This window comes from Apium graveolens, chromosome 9 (assembly GCF_009905375.1).
Source record: "Apium graveolens cultivar Ventura chromosome 9, ASM990537v1, whole genome shotgun sequence".
NCBI classification, from domain to species: Eukaryota; Viridiplantae; Streptophyta; class Magnoliopsida; order Apiales; family Apiaceae; genus Apium; species Apium graveolens.
The window spans coordinates 179,866,626-179,883,667 of record NC_133655.1 but is presented as its reverse complement, the minus strand read 5'-3'; positions in this window follow the sequence as shown (position 1 = coordinate 179,883,667).

The window sequence follows — 17,042 nt, the reverse complement described above, 5'->3', positions numbered from 1 at the left end:
ATGGTGAATAGTGTTTTCAAGAACTAAAATTTGTGTTCTTGAAGTTTTGTTTAGATTAAGCTTGGATAAGGGCTTTAAAGGTGATTCCAAGCCATCCTCTTGATTCTCCACTCTCCAAGGAAGGTATAAACTACAAACCCTAGCTTTAGTTTTGAGTAATTAGGATTGAATGTGTTTGATATAGCATATGTGAAGCATGATGCTTGATTGGTTGAAGTTTGGTTGAGTTGTAGAGATTAGTTGGTTTTGTTGCATTGTTGGAGTTGTAAATCTTGGTAATTAGTTAAAGAACCTAAGTAAAGCTTTTAGTTCATGTGAGGAATAAGTATAAATTGTAAATGTTGTGGTTTTGATTAAAAGAACTTAAGTATGATTAAAGTTAAGTTTAGGCATAAGTATGAATGATTAAATTAAATTGGTTGGGGTTGTTATGATGTGATAAGGATGGATGTTTGTTGTATGATGGATTTGAGGTTGGATTTGGGGTTGATTTGGAATGGGTTTGAATGGTTTAAAATATTGGAAATCGCGTAAACATAGCCGTCGTAACGTCCGATTTTCTTTGGACTGTTTTTGTGCATAGCATTAGGACCCGAGAAACCCCTGCTAGATTGTGACCACTGCCATGTTTAGATAGCTCATGTTACGAGCTTCGTTTTGATATGTAGTTCGTTCGATTCCGATTTACGGTTTAGGAGAAACGACCGTTTCAAGTAACGGCGTTTCGCGAACGAAACTTTTTCCCTCGCCTTACTTTGGAATGTAGGTTAAAGACCAAAAAGGGTTAATTAATGTGTGAAACATTTATGGTAAGTGTGTTAGGCAGTTGGTAAGTCATTCACGAAGGAATCACTTTAAAACTCGTAAAGGTTAAATTATTAAAAATGGTGGAGCCGAGGGTACCCGAGTGACTTAAGCAAATCGGTGAGCGCAAAACAAGCGTTAGAGTCTAAGTTAGTTAAAGTATAGATTTACAAGTGATTTTGGTTTAATTCCAACTTACTTGTTGTTTATAGGTTACCAGACTCGTCCCGAGCCTTTCTCACCCCCAAGTCGCTCAGGCAAGTATTCTATCCGATACACTGTTGTTGTGATGTAAATGTATGTATATGCATTATCTTGTGATATTGCATGATTGTTATTTAGCAAATGTTGCGATATATTGTAGCATGTGATATGGTATATATGCATGCCTGTTTTATATTCTTGAGATATATATCTGTTGGTTTATTTGATAATACCTATGCTAGAGGATAGTTGTATCTTGCATATACCCTTAGTATAGGGACTCAAAGGTGAAAATGTTTTCAAAAACCGGGAGTCGAGGATCCCGAGTAGATTTTATATATATGGATATGGATATTTATTTATATATATATTTATATATGTATATGGTTATAGTTTTCCAAACTATTAATCGAATAAGATTTATTCGATAACTTTAAACTCTATTTTATATTTGAATATTATTTCGAATATTATTCGAGGGCTTATGACTCTTTTATTTAATTATCTGAATATTATTTGGATATTCATTCGAGGACTTATGACTCCTTTATATTATTATGAATATTATTTAAATATTCATTTGAGGATCTATGACTCCGATTATGTGCTGAATTATATTCTTTATTTTATTAAAGAATAAGGTGTTAATAATCAAACTTATTTTCGATTATTCAACTAAAGATAATACTTTCATATAAGTATATCTTTGGTTATTTACTGTTTATTTCAAGTATAAGTTTTAATACTTCTACTTCTATTATTTTTATAAAGATTATTCTTTATGGGAATATTATATTAAATAATAATATTCAGTCACTTCTAAAAATTCTGGGGACTGATTTACTTCATTAAATCAGCCTTACTCCAAACACTCTTTAAAGTGTTTTCGAGTCTTCAAAATGATTTTTAAAAGTCAGAGCGGATCCCAAAACTCATTTTTATATTTAAGATCTTCCTTTTTAAAGGGGACTTAAATACTCGCTCAAAACCTGGGGAATCCGGCTCTGTGGTGTATTTTATATTCGCAACGAGGTTGCAGATTTGGTAAATGATTTGATTACTTGCCCAATGTTCGGGAAGTAAGTCCATTTGATTGAGTCGGCATAAGCGACAGGCCGGGGTACGGTCTATTATTGTGTAAGTGGCTGGGTGGCAGTCCATCAACGCGTGAGGGGCCGGGGTACGGTCGAGCGCGAGGTCCTAATGCGGCCAGGGTGATGACCGGTGAGGAATTCATCCATCTACTAGTAGAAAAGGTTACTTATTGGTATCTTTGCCTGATCAGCAAGATATCGGGTTTATGCCAAAATTCTTTTCCTTTCCCAAAATTCATTGGATGTTTCAAACTCTGTTCATACTTTACATAACAGAGGTTCCAGGAAATGTTTAAAGGGGTATATATGTGTGGATATATATATATCGGGACTAAAGAAAGTATCTCATAACTTTTTCATTCAATAATATTTCAAAGATTGAATCTATTCAAGTCTTATCTTGTGGTCTCATCAGTGGGATGAACTTTTGAAATTGATTGTAACTTGAACGGTGGTAGTTCAAGTAGTATTAGGGAATGATATAAGTGTAGTGAAGTATTTGGTAACTTCATCTTTTAAACTTATATCTAATTAATAATTGTCTTATGTATGACAAAGATTTTCAGAAAAACGTTGAGACAAGGTTAGATATATGAGATCACCTTGCAACGATATTTTTTTATATACAGTTATACACTGGGATTTTGTGTATATTATGCATGGAAGAGGACTTCCAATATTTTGAAAAGTATATATGTATATATATGTACTGAATATTTTGCGACTTCATCGCATTAAGTTATCAACTTGGTTCATTTCTTTTGACCAAGACTTTCATGAGTATTATGAGTAGACTCATATATTGTTAATCATTATACATATTATTTTGGTGGGCTTGCTGCTCACCCTTGCTTTCTTCTTTCATCACACAACATCAGATAGATAAGATGAACAGGACCAAGCTCCCAATTCGCGAGCGGATAGGAAGCGTTCCGCAGCTTCCTATAGGCATTGAAGTCACTGTAGCTGAGGTAGGGAACTACCAATAGACTAGGCTTCAACTTTTGATGTACCAGATTTATGTATACTTATGAATTGTAATAATGGCAAAGAAATGTAAATTTATTCAGAACCCTTTTAAGGTGTATTGACTTATAATTGTGGAATAAAACGACTTGTGATTATTTGTGGATGTTCATCTCTGAGACTATAACGTGTGGTATGTGTTTATTGTGGGGTCACGGTACAGAGTAGTTGATTGTGTATTAAGATTGGGTGTTATTAAGGGAAATGGATCTCGTGACAACCCGGATCCCCGACCCCGGATCTGGGGGTGTTACAGATTGGGTATGCATTAACTCATCCTGAAGTCTTTTCAAGTCAACAAGTTCTGACGTTTTGGCGGACTGGGCACTTTGATGATGGTGGTAAACATGGCACTCCCGGTATTGTTTTTGAAGTGGGTGATTCATCTTATGCAGTCACTCCTGGTACAATACGTAAAGCTCTACATCTCCCAGCCAATTGTACTTTTTCAACTCCAGAGGACTCAGCACTTCAGGAGTTAATGGCTGATTTGGGATATGAAAAGAGTTTGGCAAAGCTTGGGCAGTTAAAAAGGGCTAATATCAGAAGAGAATGGAGTTTTTTCTTTGACTGCATCACCAAAGCTTTTGGGAACAAATGTTCAAATTTTGATGCTATCCCAATTATGAGTCAGCACATAGGGTATGCTATTATCCATCAAACTCATTTTGATTTTACAACTGGAATAATTGGTTCTATTGGGGATAGGATGACAGAGGATAGAAATGTTGTCTATTTTGCTAGATTCTGTCAACTTATATATACTTTTTGTACTGATGAACCTCAATTAGTCAGTTCCTCAACCCCACCTTTTAGAGTTGCAAAACGATACTTTAATGATCTGGTAAATGCTGATACAAAGAAAACAGTGGTTAGACCATTACATATTCCTCCATCTGTAAAACAGATCCTAGTAAATGCTGATCCTGATACTTATAGATCTGTTTACTCTGATGTCCAACCAACCTCAAACACCTCAAAAGAGGAGGAGGACTGTATTGAGAGATGAATCTGATACTGAGGAACAGGTTCCTTCTTCAGAACCTGTTGTCGGTGAAGCTGAGAAAGTGACTTCTCAGAAGGATTCTGGAATTGGGGGATCTAGGCATCTCAAACGGCTTAGAAGAATGACAGTTCCTGAAACTCCCAAGGAATCCAAATCAACAATGAGATACAAGAAACAGAGGGCAAAAAGGCCAGTTTCAGATGATGAAGAGGAAGCAACTAAGGAAGGGGATCAGGAATCTCTAATCTCACAAGACAAGGAATTTGCTCCAGTCACTTCTTCTCCATCAACTCCATCTCAGGAAGCTGTTTCTGAAAAGGCTAACACACCCTCTGTGTCTTCTGTTGATCCAGGCACAAGTGCTGATATTGATGTTCAAAACTTGGTTGTGCCTGCAGTAATTCTCTTAGAAGCTCCAACAACAAATATTCCTTCCACAACACCTGTTACTGATGTTGTTCAAACTCCAGAGTTATCAACAACACCTTCTCTGCATCAAGATGCTGATGATCAGAATTTAGGTGAGCATCAGGATATGGCTGTTGATCAGAAGTAAGAACAAGATCAGCAATTAGAGGATGCTGAAGCCTCCATTGCTACTCACACGGTTGTCTTATCAGAAGATACTGATTCTTTAAGTTCTGATGCTGCACATGCTGGAGATACTGGTGATGCTGCTCCAACTGCTCATGTTGTAGATACTAATGCAGCAGGTCCTTCCGGACATACTCCTCAACAGACTCTTCCTAAGTCTGAATTGGTTAAGCAGTTTATTACCGGGGAAGCACCAGTACCTTGGAGTGAAACTCCTGCAGGTCAGGAGTGGACTAAGGAATGGAACTCAGTTTCATGTGTTCCAACTGAAATACATCTTGTTGAGCACTTGACTAAAGCTGATGCAATGTTAAATTCTGATGATTTTAAAACCCAGCTTAGGGTCACTGCATTGAGTATTAAACATCTACAAGGTCTTCATTCAACTACTCATGCAGAGTTACACAAGATTCAGGAGAACTTTATCAAACAAGAACAAGTTTGGAAAATTGATAAGAAAAAGTTCTTCCAACCTACCATTGACAGGATTGCTTATATTGAGAAGACTCAAGATCATCAACAAGCTCAGATTGATGAAATTCTGACAAATCAAGCTTCTCAGCAATCGCAACTTACTGAAATCCAATCCTCAGTGGAATTACTTATCTCTCTTTTACTACCTGCTGATGCCAAAAAGGGGGAGAAGGTAATTAAGTCCAAATGCAAAACTAACAAGACACTGCAAGGAAAGGATGATGGAAATGATGACCAAGGATACTCTGGAATGGGTAGCGGTCATAGTCAAGGTAGAAGGTTTACATCAAGACAAGCTAGTCACAGGACAAGTTCTGATACTGGGAAAAGAATAAGTTCTGCTGCTGGTAAAAAGTTAAGTTCTGATGAACTTTTAGATCTTGATGAGGAAATGTCAAGACGGTTATTTCTTCAAGAAAATCCAGGAATGGACTTGGAAAGTTTAAAGGAAGAAGAAGCCAGACTTAAATCAGAGAAAGTCACATCCAAATCTGAAGCTTCTGGTAAAAAGTCTCTTCCAAAACTCAAAGGCATTGTGATCAAAGAAAGGACACATACTGAAGCAACTTTGGCTAGATCACAACCACAGATAGATCCAAGATCCAAGGGTAAAGAAAAGGTTGGTGAACCTATCAAGGTTTATGTACCTCCTGAGGATGAAGAAATTACTGATGAAAAGGATGATCTTGCTCTGACTTCAAGAAAAGTTCTCAAAACAACCTCTGACATGGCTCAAGTTGTTCAGAGTCAAGAAATTGTAAGTTCTGATATTCAAAAGAAGCAAGTAATCTCTGACACAGCTCAAGTTAACTTGATATCAGAAGATAGACCAAAGTCACTCCTACCAGGATTCACTAAAGCAAAATAGACTCAATCTTTGAAGACTACTGCAAGTGGTTTTGAAGCAAGAGTAGTTACTGGAAAGGAAGCAAGAGATAAAACTGGATTGGGAAGTGCTGATGAAAGAAGAGTACACAACACTACCAATGATCCAACTTCCTTGAGTGAACCAGGTATTGGAGAAACTCCTGAGAGATTGAATCAACTGGAATCTGTACAGATGGTTTACCATACCTACTTGAAAGAATACATCATGTTGTATTTCATGACAGATGGTAGGGTTTATCATATAAGACAAAATGTCATTCCATTGAAGTATTTTGAAGAATTGGAGCATGTACTTTTCTTACTTCAAGTGGATGACAGAATAACAGGGATTGCTGCAAACTACTTAAAAGAACAGATTCAGAGACAGAAAAGGCTTTATTCTGTTAAGTCTGACAGCACATATGTTCCAAAGTACAGAGATCACAATGGTGATATTGTTGATATGAAGCCTAATACTGCACAGATCAGAACATATCTTGGTATTAAGGGACTTGAATTCAATCTAGAGTCTGACAAAGCTTATGTCATAAGACTAGATCAGGAGTTGAGAAAAGCAAAGATCAGTGATCTCAGAGCTGCAATCTTTCAAACTGGTGAAGATACTGCAGAGCTTAAAGATGTCAAAAGGAGAATGATTGATGAACTCAGATATGCTGAGAAATGTTTGTTGAAGAACTATCTCAGAACAACTCCTGACATCAGAGAGATCAGAAAATAATGAAGCCAAGTCGAAGATCTACAACTGCTTAAATTCTGATATTTATACAGACTGAAGTTGTTATCAGAAGTTGAATATTGGTAAAGCTTTAAGGACTGTAAGTTGTAGTTATCTAGTCTAATTCTCATGCATTTGTACTTAATGTTTTTGACATCATCAAATATCTGTTAAACTTGTATATTATGCTAATTTACAAGTTGGGGGAGATTGTTAGATATATTTGATAATGTCATGGCTAATATGTTTTATGTTTAGCTTTCAGATCTTAATTGAACAGGATAAATCAGTATTTAACTGTTGATCAGTACTTATACTGGAAGTCAGGACTTAAGGATATCGGTACTTATGTTATCAGGAGATAATCATCAGAAGATAGATATCAGAACTTAAGTACTGAAGGACGATCAGATAAGGACAGTAGCTGATTAAAGGAAAGAAGATCAAGATAAACATAAGAAGAGATATGCATGAAGAAGGAATTCCGTGAAGAATGGAATACTTGGAAGAAAATATATCTGATTGATATATTTTAGGAAGCAGAATTATATTCCATATCAATTAGCGATTATCTTGTAACTGTGTAGTATATAAACACAGACATAGGGTTTACACTATAAGTCTTATCATTATTCGAGAAGATTATTCATTGTAACCCTAGCAGCTCTCGTGATATTTGTTCATCACTGAGAGGTAACAGTTTCATACTGTAACAGAGTTTATTGTTTCAATAAAGTTTGTTTTCTGTTACTTAAGTTCTTAAAGTTCGATTTGAGTGTACTATACACTGTATTCACCCCCTCTACAGTGTGTGTGTGACCTAACATACCCTTCACCATAAGAGCACACAATTTCATCATCTCTGCATCATCATCCATTTCTGGTAAGCTTTCAGTTTCTGAATCATCATCATCAGAATGTGATGACTCTGAATCAGACTTTATGATGAGAGCCTTTTCTTTGCCCTTCTTTGAGATGACAACTTTAGGAGATTCATCCTCATCCTTAAGAGCAACTATCCTTGACTTTCTCCCATTTTTCTTGCTCCTTTGATCCATCTCAAGTTCATAAGTCTTGAGCATACCATAAATTTCATCAAGAGTAGTTTCATCAAGAACATAGTTGTCTCTTATGGTAGTAGACTTCAAATCCCAATTTTCAGGAAGAGCTAAAAGGAATTTTAGATTTGAATCTTTAAGATCATATTCCTTGTCCATCAGTGACAGATCATTCAAGAGTTTGACAAACCTGTCATATAATTCAATTAATGACTCACCAGCTTTTGAGTCAAAGTGCTCATACTCTAGAGTAAGTATAGTCCTCCTGATCTTTTTGATTGCATCAGTTTCCTGGCATCTTGTCTCCAAGGCATCCCATATCTCCTTTGCAGTCTTGCAATTAATTACCCTGTTTGACATGACATTATCAATGGCACTATGCAGCAAATGCCTTACCCTTGCATCCTTGGCAATAGATGAGATGTCTTTAGCTGTGTAATCATCTTTCTCCTTTGATATGGACTTTGCTGGTTGATCTGCAACTGCAACAGAGAGCTTGGTTGGCTTATATGGTCCTTCATTAATCCTATCTATGTATTCTGGATCTGTAGCTTCCAGAAACATAGACATCTTAACTTTCCATATGGGATACTCAAAAGGTCTCAGTATGGGAACCCTAATAGTCTCATATCGACTGTGGATTTGAGTGTTTTTAGTTTCTTCAGTTTTGGTGGGCTTGGTTGGAGTTTCTGCTTCTTCAGACATGATTGTTTGGATCTTTACTGTATGTGTGTTAACAGATAAGCTCTGATACCAATTGTTAGGTCACACGACACTGTAGAAGGGGGTTGAATACAGTGTTATTACAATCAAATCGATCTTGAACACAAGTAACAGTAAACATATATATTCAATATAATAAATTCTGTTACAATGGAACTGTTCTATCTCAGTGATGAACAAATACCACTAAGAGCTGCTAGGTTACAATGAATAATATATCTTGATAATGATAACACATCTAGTGTAAACCTATGTCTGTGTTTATATATTACACAGTTACAAGATAACTTCTAATTGATATGGAATATAATTCTGTCTCCTAAAATATATCAATCAGATATCTTATACAAGTCTTCCAGTCTTCTAATTCTTTCCATGCATATCTTCTTTTATTTTAGTCATGATCTTCTACTTTAAATCAGCTTCCTTCCTTAACTGTAAGTCCTCCCGTACTTAAGTTCTGATATGACCTTAAGTCCTGATATGAAGTTCTGACTTCCACTAAGTACTGATTCCAATAAGTCCTGATATTTCCTGTTTGTTAAGATCTGAAAACTAAACATGAAACATATTAGATATGACATCTCAAATATATCTAACACTATACATTAGCTTTAATATCTCAGTAATAATAATATTTACTGCAATATTAAATAAATATGTACCACAGAAGTCAAACAAATGTTTGTAAGAGTCATCATTATACAAGCAGCTAGAAATTTGGCATGCATAGAGAAATTAAATTTACTGATAGCAGAAAGGATTCAAGTTTACTTTTAAAAACTTAATAATGCCCTTACTTTAAACCGTAAGTCACACTCCCTCATCATTCAAAGTCTTGATATTTTGAGCATAAGCTGCATCTATTTTCTCAGTAACGAACTTAGAGCCTATAAACAGATAATATTTGAATGTGACGACCACTAGCTGGACTTAAATCACCTAGATATGTCCTAGGTAATGATGTGATACAGCTTACACTCTAAAGGAAGTCTTATTTTTCCTTTTGCCAAGTCATCTGCCAAAGTGGCAAAATACAGAAAAATTAAATGAAAATAGAAGAAATGAGTTGTATTAATTAATTGAGCAACACTACTCTTAGAGTTGTTGCTTCCATTGTGCTCTTAAATTTAAGAAGTCAGCCTTAAAAGCAATACGCCAAAAAGGGAAATATTACAAGAAAGGTTGTGTCATGGGATATCAAGTCACCCCTCAAAAAACCTAACTTGGATCAACTTTAAAATTGGAATCAATATCAATAATTAACTAATAGGTATCAACCTTAAGTTCTCTTAATAGTTAATGTTGCAACTTTTGACATTTCGTAGATTTTATTGGTAAGGTATCTACATCAGATTGATGGAACCATTATTCTCCGCAGGGTACTTACATTTAATCACAACAGTGATGGAAAGGAAACCTTGAAACTGGCAGTGTGCAAAAATTCCTTTGTTTAACTTATATATAGAAAACCAAAGATGGCATTTCAAAGTAGTTAATTTTTTAACCATTTTCCAGAAATAACTTGTTTCCCCAAAGTTGCTTATGCCTAATCACAATAAAGATAGGATGAAAACCTTGAAAATTATAGTATGCTAAATTTGTATATTTAATTTATTTATAAAAAAACCCAAAGATTGACCCCTCAAACAGATTGTCATAGTCATTAAAATGTGAGTATAGAAACCTCAAGGCGTATGGAACTCAGATAAGCTTGAGCAACCAGATATATATATATATATATATATATATATATATATATATATATATTTAAGGGATCTGAGCTTACTTATACTTTCAGGTAGCTTTTTCGGACATATAAAATATGTAAGCTTTTTCGGACTTATAAAATATGTTAGATTGAGTGAAGATAAAACTCTCAAACATTGCAATAAATTTATGAATTTCAGCCAAATTTATACAACCAGATATCCAAGAAATTTTGATTATGAAATCTCAACGTAAACTAAGAATTCTTCACTACTACTGCATTTTTCGGATATCATTAAAATCAGATTTAAACAGTAGGTCATTGCCAATCAGATTAAATCAGGGGATATATAACATTTTCTATTAAGGTCATGAATCATTGCATTATTAAAAATGAAATCAGTTGTAATTGATCATGAGCTCGAAAATGTATCATACAAAATTCAAATAGCCATATTTATTCTTATTATTTTAACCAAATACACTACATAATAAGGTAAAAATATACTTGAATTCAACTTAATATGAATATCACGCTTATGTTAATAATATCCCTCACCGAAAACCCAAGTTTCGGGTATAAATAGCAGGTCAAAATACCTCATACCATGTCAAATACTGACAGTCGAAGAAATAGCTGGGAATTTTTTTTATTTTACTTTTAAGAATTACATCCTCTAATGGGATACCTTTAGTATGTTTTCTTAAACTCAAATCTGAATCATGTGCTCTGTAAAATTAGGTGCTGAATACTAGTACTTAAGCTAACTGACATTTCTAGATATAAAGCCCCTGTATATAACATAATGCTAGTGTATTGGAGTTGTTCCGTTACTAGTATGGGAAATATTTATTATATTTGTCGAATTAAGAAAAAGCCCCAACTTTACGATTTATAAACAATCTACGATATATACATACCAGAGAAACCCTAACTTGAGCGATATAGAGAAGTGAAATCAAGTAGTGAACTCAAGCAATAAATCCCAGCAATTAACTGGTGAAGCCCGGTAATCAATTGGTGAAGCCCAGCACCCAGAAATCAATTGGTGAAGCCAGCACCAAACAACAAATCGAGTGGGGAAAGAGACAGGAGACCAAAAATCGAGAAGAGATTGGAGAGCAATAAGTTCAGTGAGAGGGGAACTGATTCCTTGGAATTAATCATGGTGCAGTTGTGATAAGGGAGTGGATCGAGAGCGGGGGAGAGCCGAGCAGAGGTTGATTGGGAGCAAAGAGATTGTATATGCAATAGAGTGTATTTGAGAGTCTTGTATGATCTCCTCAAGTGGGAGTGAATATACTATTCTTATATTGCTAAGTTATTAATTATTAATTAATTATTAATTATTAATTTAATTTATACAGTATATGATATATTGAATATTGTACAGGTACAGTATAGGTGTTAATATTTTAACATAAAATTGTTTCAGGGGTCGACATTTTTCTAACCAACGCAAAAACTAATCTGTAGCGTCGGTTAAAGGTTCAGCTGACGCAAGAAGTAAGCACAATAGTGTCGGCATTCTGTCTAACCGATGCTAGAAAAACTTTTAAGCATTGACACTCACCAAATCAACGCTTAAAATTGTCTATAGCGTCGGTTATATAGTTGAACCGACACAACAAGTGCGTCATAAATGACTTTAGGCGTCAGCTCAGCTAACAACCGACACAAATACTATATATAAGCGTCGCATCTATATAGAACCGACGCTAAAGGTGCGACGCAAAAAGTCATTTCTATACTAGTGCCAGTTGAAGTTTTCACTGCTCAACATATTTTAAAATTCTGAAAATTTGATACATTTTAAATTTTATTATAACGTTAAAAGATGATCACATCAATAATTCTGTATAGTTTTCTACAGGTGTACAAACTTGATATTAATGTAGTCAAGGCTTTACAAAAAGAGCAGCATGACTCATGTTGGAGGTTGCTTAAATATTACACTATAGATCTTCACACAAATTATTCTCAGCATAACATAACAGAGTCAGAACTTCTTGATGAAATTTGTAGATGTGTGCACTGATTTTTTCTCGCCGTTTTTCTTGTAGAAAGTGAGCAACACCTTCCATAATCACTAATTCCTGCAGAAATGGTACATCTCTTCTCATGCCTCCTTTATGTATATATTCCTTAACACATGTTGTATTATATGTTATGTCCAGATTTCGTATTATAAGTTATGTCCAGGTCTGCAAAAATGAACTTCACGGGCACCTTCACTTGCACACCAGTCCAAGTAACTGGATAATGCTAGTAAGATTAAAGGGAACCACTCTTTTTATTAGGCATGGGAATATAATAAGATTTTATTAAGTCACACATACATCTTGGTTTTTGCAAGTAACAGATACATCAAGTAAATTTGTACTGTTTTGCATTTATTACAAAAATATACATCTATATATAACAAAAATCATTATGAAAATATACAACTAACGGGCTAGATGGATGATCACAAACTACCAGTCTGATCGAAAATATTGCAGCCTTAAATTTTTTTACACTTTTTGACTTGATAAATTCTGGAAAAAGAACTCCACCAACCTTTTGATCTCGTTTCTTCCGTCTATTCCCATATCTCTCCCAAATTCACTCATCTTATACCCTATATAAGGAGAATCTCAGTTGAAAGTAAAGTAGATGATCACATCTACTGCCAAACTATAATTTATGGTATTAGCTCTTCTAATCACCTTATAATGGTCCTGTAGCATTTTCACCAAGAGAAAGATCTATGAACATGTAAAGGCTTAGCTATACTATACAGTATAAGAAGAAAAAGAATAATCAAACTTGAACTTCAGAACTGACATGACAGGACCAAATATTTCTTCCTTTGCGATTATCATATCATCCTAAGCAAATAAAAAACAAAATCCCAACTTGCATAACCATGACCTGACAATATTTTTTCTGATTATCATATCTGAGTTGGATGCAACAAAAGAAAAGGAATGTACCTTAGCATCAGTAAATACAGTTGGATGAATATAAAATCGCTTTTGACCACATCGCTTCCCACCAGCTAACAAAGTGGCACCTTCCTTTTCGCCATGATCAATGTAAGAAAGTATTCTATTAAACTGTTTCTTCTCGACCTGCAACAACAGTAATATATAACATGGTTTCTGATAAACCGCACAACTAATTTTTAAATTCCAAATCAATGCTTTTGTTAGATACATATCATAGTTAAAAGATATTTATAATTCCATGGACATACTTGAGGTCCTTGTTGGGAATCTATACCAAATGGACCCAATTTCTTCAAAAAATCATCATAAATATCTTTCTGGGGAAACATACGGAAACCACCCACACAAATTTCTCCCTGGAATTACACAAACAATATATGTTCCATGTCCTTCTGTATGAATTCGGTGATAAAATTGAGATGGAAAATATAAAAGAATCTACTTGCCTTACTATACAGACTTCTTAGAAGAGCTAGATCCACTACTTTATCAAGCTCTGCATCACTGAATATTATGATGGGAGACTTGTCCCTAGTTCAAGTGAGACTTATTTTAAAATACCCATTGCTGCAGCCTGTATTACTAAACACCCTACCTCTGTCGATCCCGTGTAATGTACCTATTGAACGTACCAAATTTTTTAGTCTAATGAAACATACAAATATATTTATAAGAATCGAGATTTTTTTTTCTTAAGTTGAGCTTGCAACAACCTTATCAATGTCCATATGAGAACTAATAGAAGTACCAGCTACGGGCACCAGCAATGGAATGTCGACTTGTATAACAATTCTTTCTATATAAATTCCTTGGCAAAATTCTAAGAAATTTTTTATATTTATTTGTTGCCTTCGCAGCTGCAACTCCAATCACTAGGCCCTTCCACTCCGCTGAACGCATTATTGAACAGTCCACTCTGCAACAGTCCACTTTCCATGGGTAACAATCCAAAATCTGAGTGAAGTGCCGAAATCTGGTAACATGAAGTCATGTTCTTAAAGTAGGGAAAGAGATATTATAATTAGAATATTCTAAGTCTCTTTTATTAGAAAGAATCACAATAAAATTGGGAAAACACACCTTTCATGGTATTAAAATAGAAATTAAAACCCTATTTTTAATACAATCTAAATGGCACAAAAAATGCATATATACTGCCCTTAACACTTCACCTTATGTATGAGCTAAAAAATATATAACAAAAACTAATCACTAATGATATTCAAAAAAAAATTCTAATATGCCCATACAAAATTACCTAGCTATATCCCGATTCTCGTGGATTTCTGAATCTTTAACCCACAGGAGGTCTCTTGGGAAGATATTCATATCAGAGAGAGTAGCAGTTTCCATATCAATAATTTTGGTACCTTTGTGAAGTATCTGATTTTTTTTTTGACAATCTGCAAATATCAAATTATAATGAAAAATATAGTAGAAGATATAATCAACTCATATTATCCACTGTTGATGTTTAGTATCCTCAATGGACAACGTAATTAAAACTAAAATAGCCAACTCTGCAAGCACCAGCCTTAATCACAACATTTTGTTGTGTGCTCCTCACTTTGTTGTGTGCTCCTCACTTTGTTGTGTGCACCTCCCAGGCCCCCACAAAGTAGCTAATATGGCTACAAATTTCTGCAATGAGCTTTCCTGCTTGCATGTATCCACTTTGTTATCTGAGTTTTCAAGTAAACAATACTCACGCTTGAGAAAATTGAGAGCCCGTATGAAGCATAAATTGAAAAGTATTATAGATGCAAGCAATGCCGCAACTCCTATCCAATACCAGTAGGCATGTGAGAAGAACCCTCGTGATTTCAAGATCATGGCTCATAGTAGTTCTGTTGTGTTAGAAAGAATCTTTGACGAAAATATTACATTAATAACTTATTATCTGAATTGATGAAGACACAAACATAAACACATGCACATGCTTAAGTCTTAAATACTCAATACGCACATGATTTCACTGATGACCGGGAAATTCATTCTCTGCAATTGCATTCATCCGATACATCACAGGCGATATCCAGTAAGCCCATATCTACCAATGTTTTACAGTAAATATTGCGCCTAAGCCTCCCTAAAAAAAGAATATTCTCATAACCATTATCAAGTTCTAAGAATACATGAAGTTTGATTAATTTAATCTACATACAAAAAATATACACAAACTATAGCAAAAAAAAATCATATTTAACATACTAACCTCAACTGGATATGAAGTATATGTATTAGCTGTTGACAACATAAGTTTTAGTGTAATCTAAATAACCTCGAGATATTAGTGAACAACCCATTGGATTATAGAAATACACTAAAACTTTCAACTTAATTGCATCTTTTATATATAATTATAGATAGATCATAGAGATCAACAAATTTTGTGTAGAACTTTTATCAAACACGTGTTACCTGCATAATCAAAGTTGAACAAATTCAAAAATTAGTGTATAAAAAATTATAAACATGTAAGATAATACAAAATACAATCTAGCTCAAGGCCTACGGCGATATTACCCGGAGAATGTAATTCATTCAGATAAGTCACCTTTATTGACCTATTAAACCTCTGGAAACCCGTCATAAAAAAAACCTATGAGTACTATCCAATATAATCCTATAATACAAAATAGTATCAAATATTATCAATATTTGGTTTTGACATGTTAAATTTTTCGATCAATGATCTAAAATCAAGTCAAAAAATTATGAATATAATAAGAGATTATCACCTCTTCTCTGAGGGTTTAAGCCTTAACTAATGAATTTATCTGAGAGTGTCATCTAAATAGTAAATGCATCAAAAGAGCAAAAACAAATAATATATTCCGAAATATAAATATGTACCTTTGTGTTGTCGTAATATTACTAAACAATCAATACATAAAATAGAACACTCCAATGTCATTCTCATATACAATTTATTTTTTCCCTGAAAAAAATAAAAAGCTCTTATTATGTGTATACTTGATAATCATATTCAAAATAATCCTAATATGAATAGATGGACAATAGTATTTAGAATCGGGCTACACTCGATGAGCAATCATAAAATTCGGGATAAAAAATATAGGCATACCTTATTTTGAGAACAATTTGAAATCGTTGGCGCAATACACACAATATTTTTTTGTAAGATCATCCTCATTTTCATATCCTATAAATTCAAACAATCAGACATTAATCACATCTACATATATAAACACTTAAATAAAAAGCGAAATTCAAAAGAGTAAGAATGGGTAAAATGAATGATACAATAGAGAATGATTCAAGAATTAGGGTTATCAAAATTTTTAATTTAAACTCGTTTTAGACGTGATATATGAATGGATATGTTAGGGTTCATCGGAGAGAAGAGGTCAGAGGAGAAGATCAAATGGATGATTTTTTTATATGAAATTTTGTTTGTTAGCTTGGGATGCAGATGATTGATCCGTATAACAAAGAAAGAAGAAGAATATAATGATTATCAAGGAAAGTAATAATGATTTTTGAATTTGAATTACTATAAGCATGATTTGTGGATCTATAATTGATTTGATATAATAACAAATCTATTTTAATAATATGTTTGATCTTTTTAATATTGATAATTGATTTTTTAATAATTTTAAATACCATTTAAGACGTGGATAGTCCATGGATCTATGTAAATTTGTATAAGAAATAGTATGTTTAGGAATATGGGTCGACCCATCGGTCAAATTCAAAAATATGGGTTAAAATATTTACAAAAATGTCAT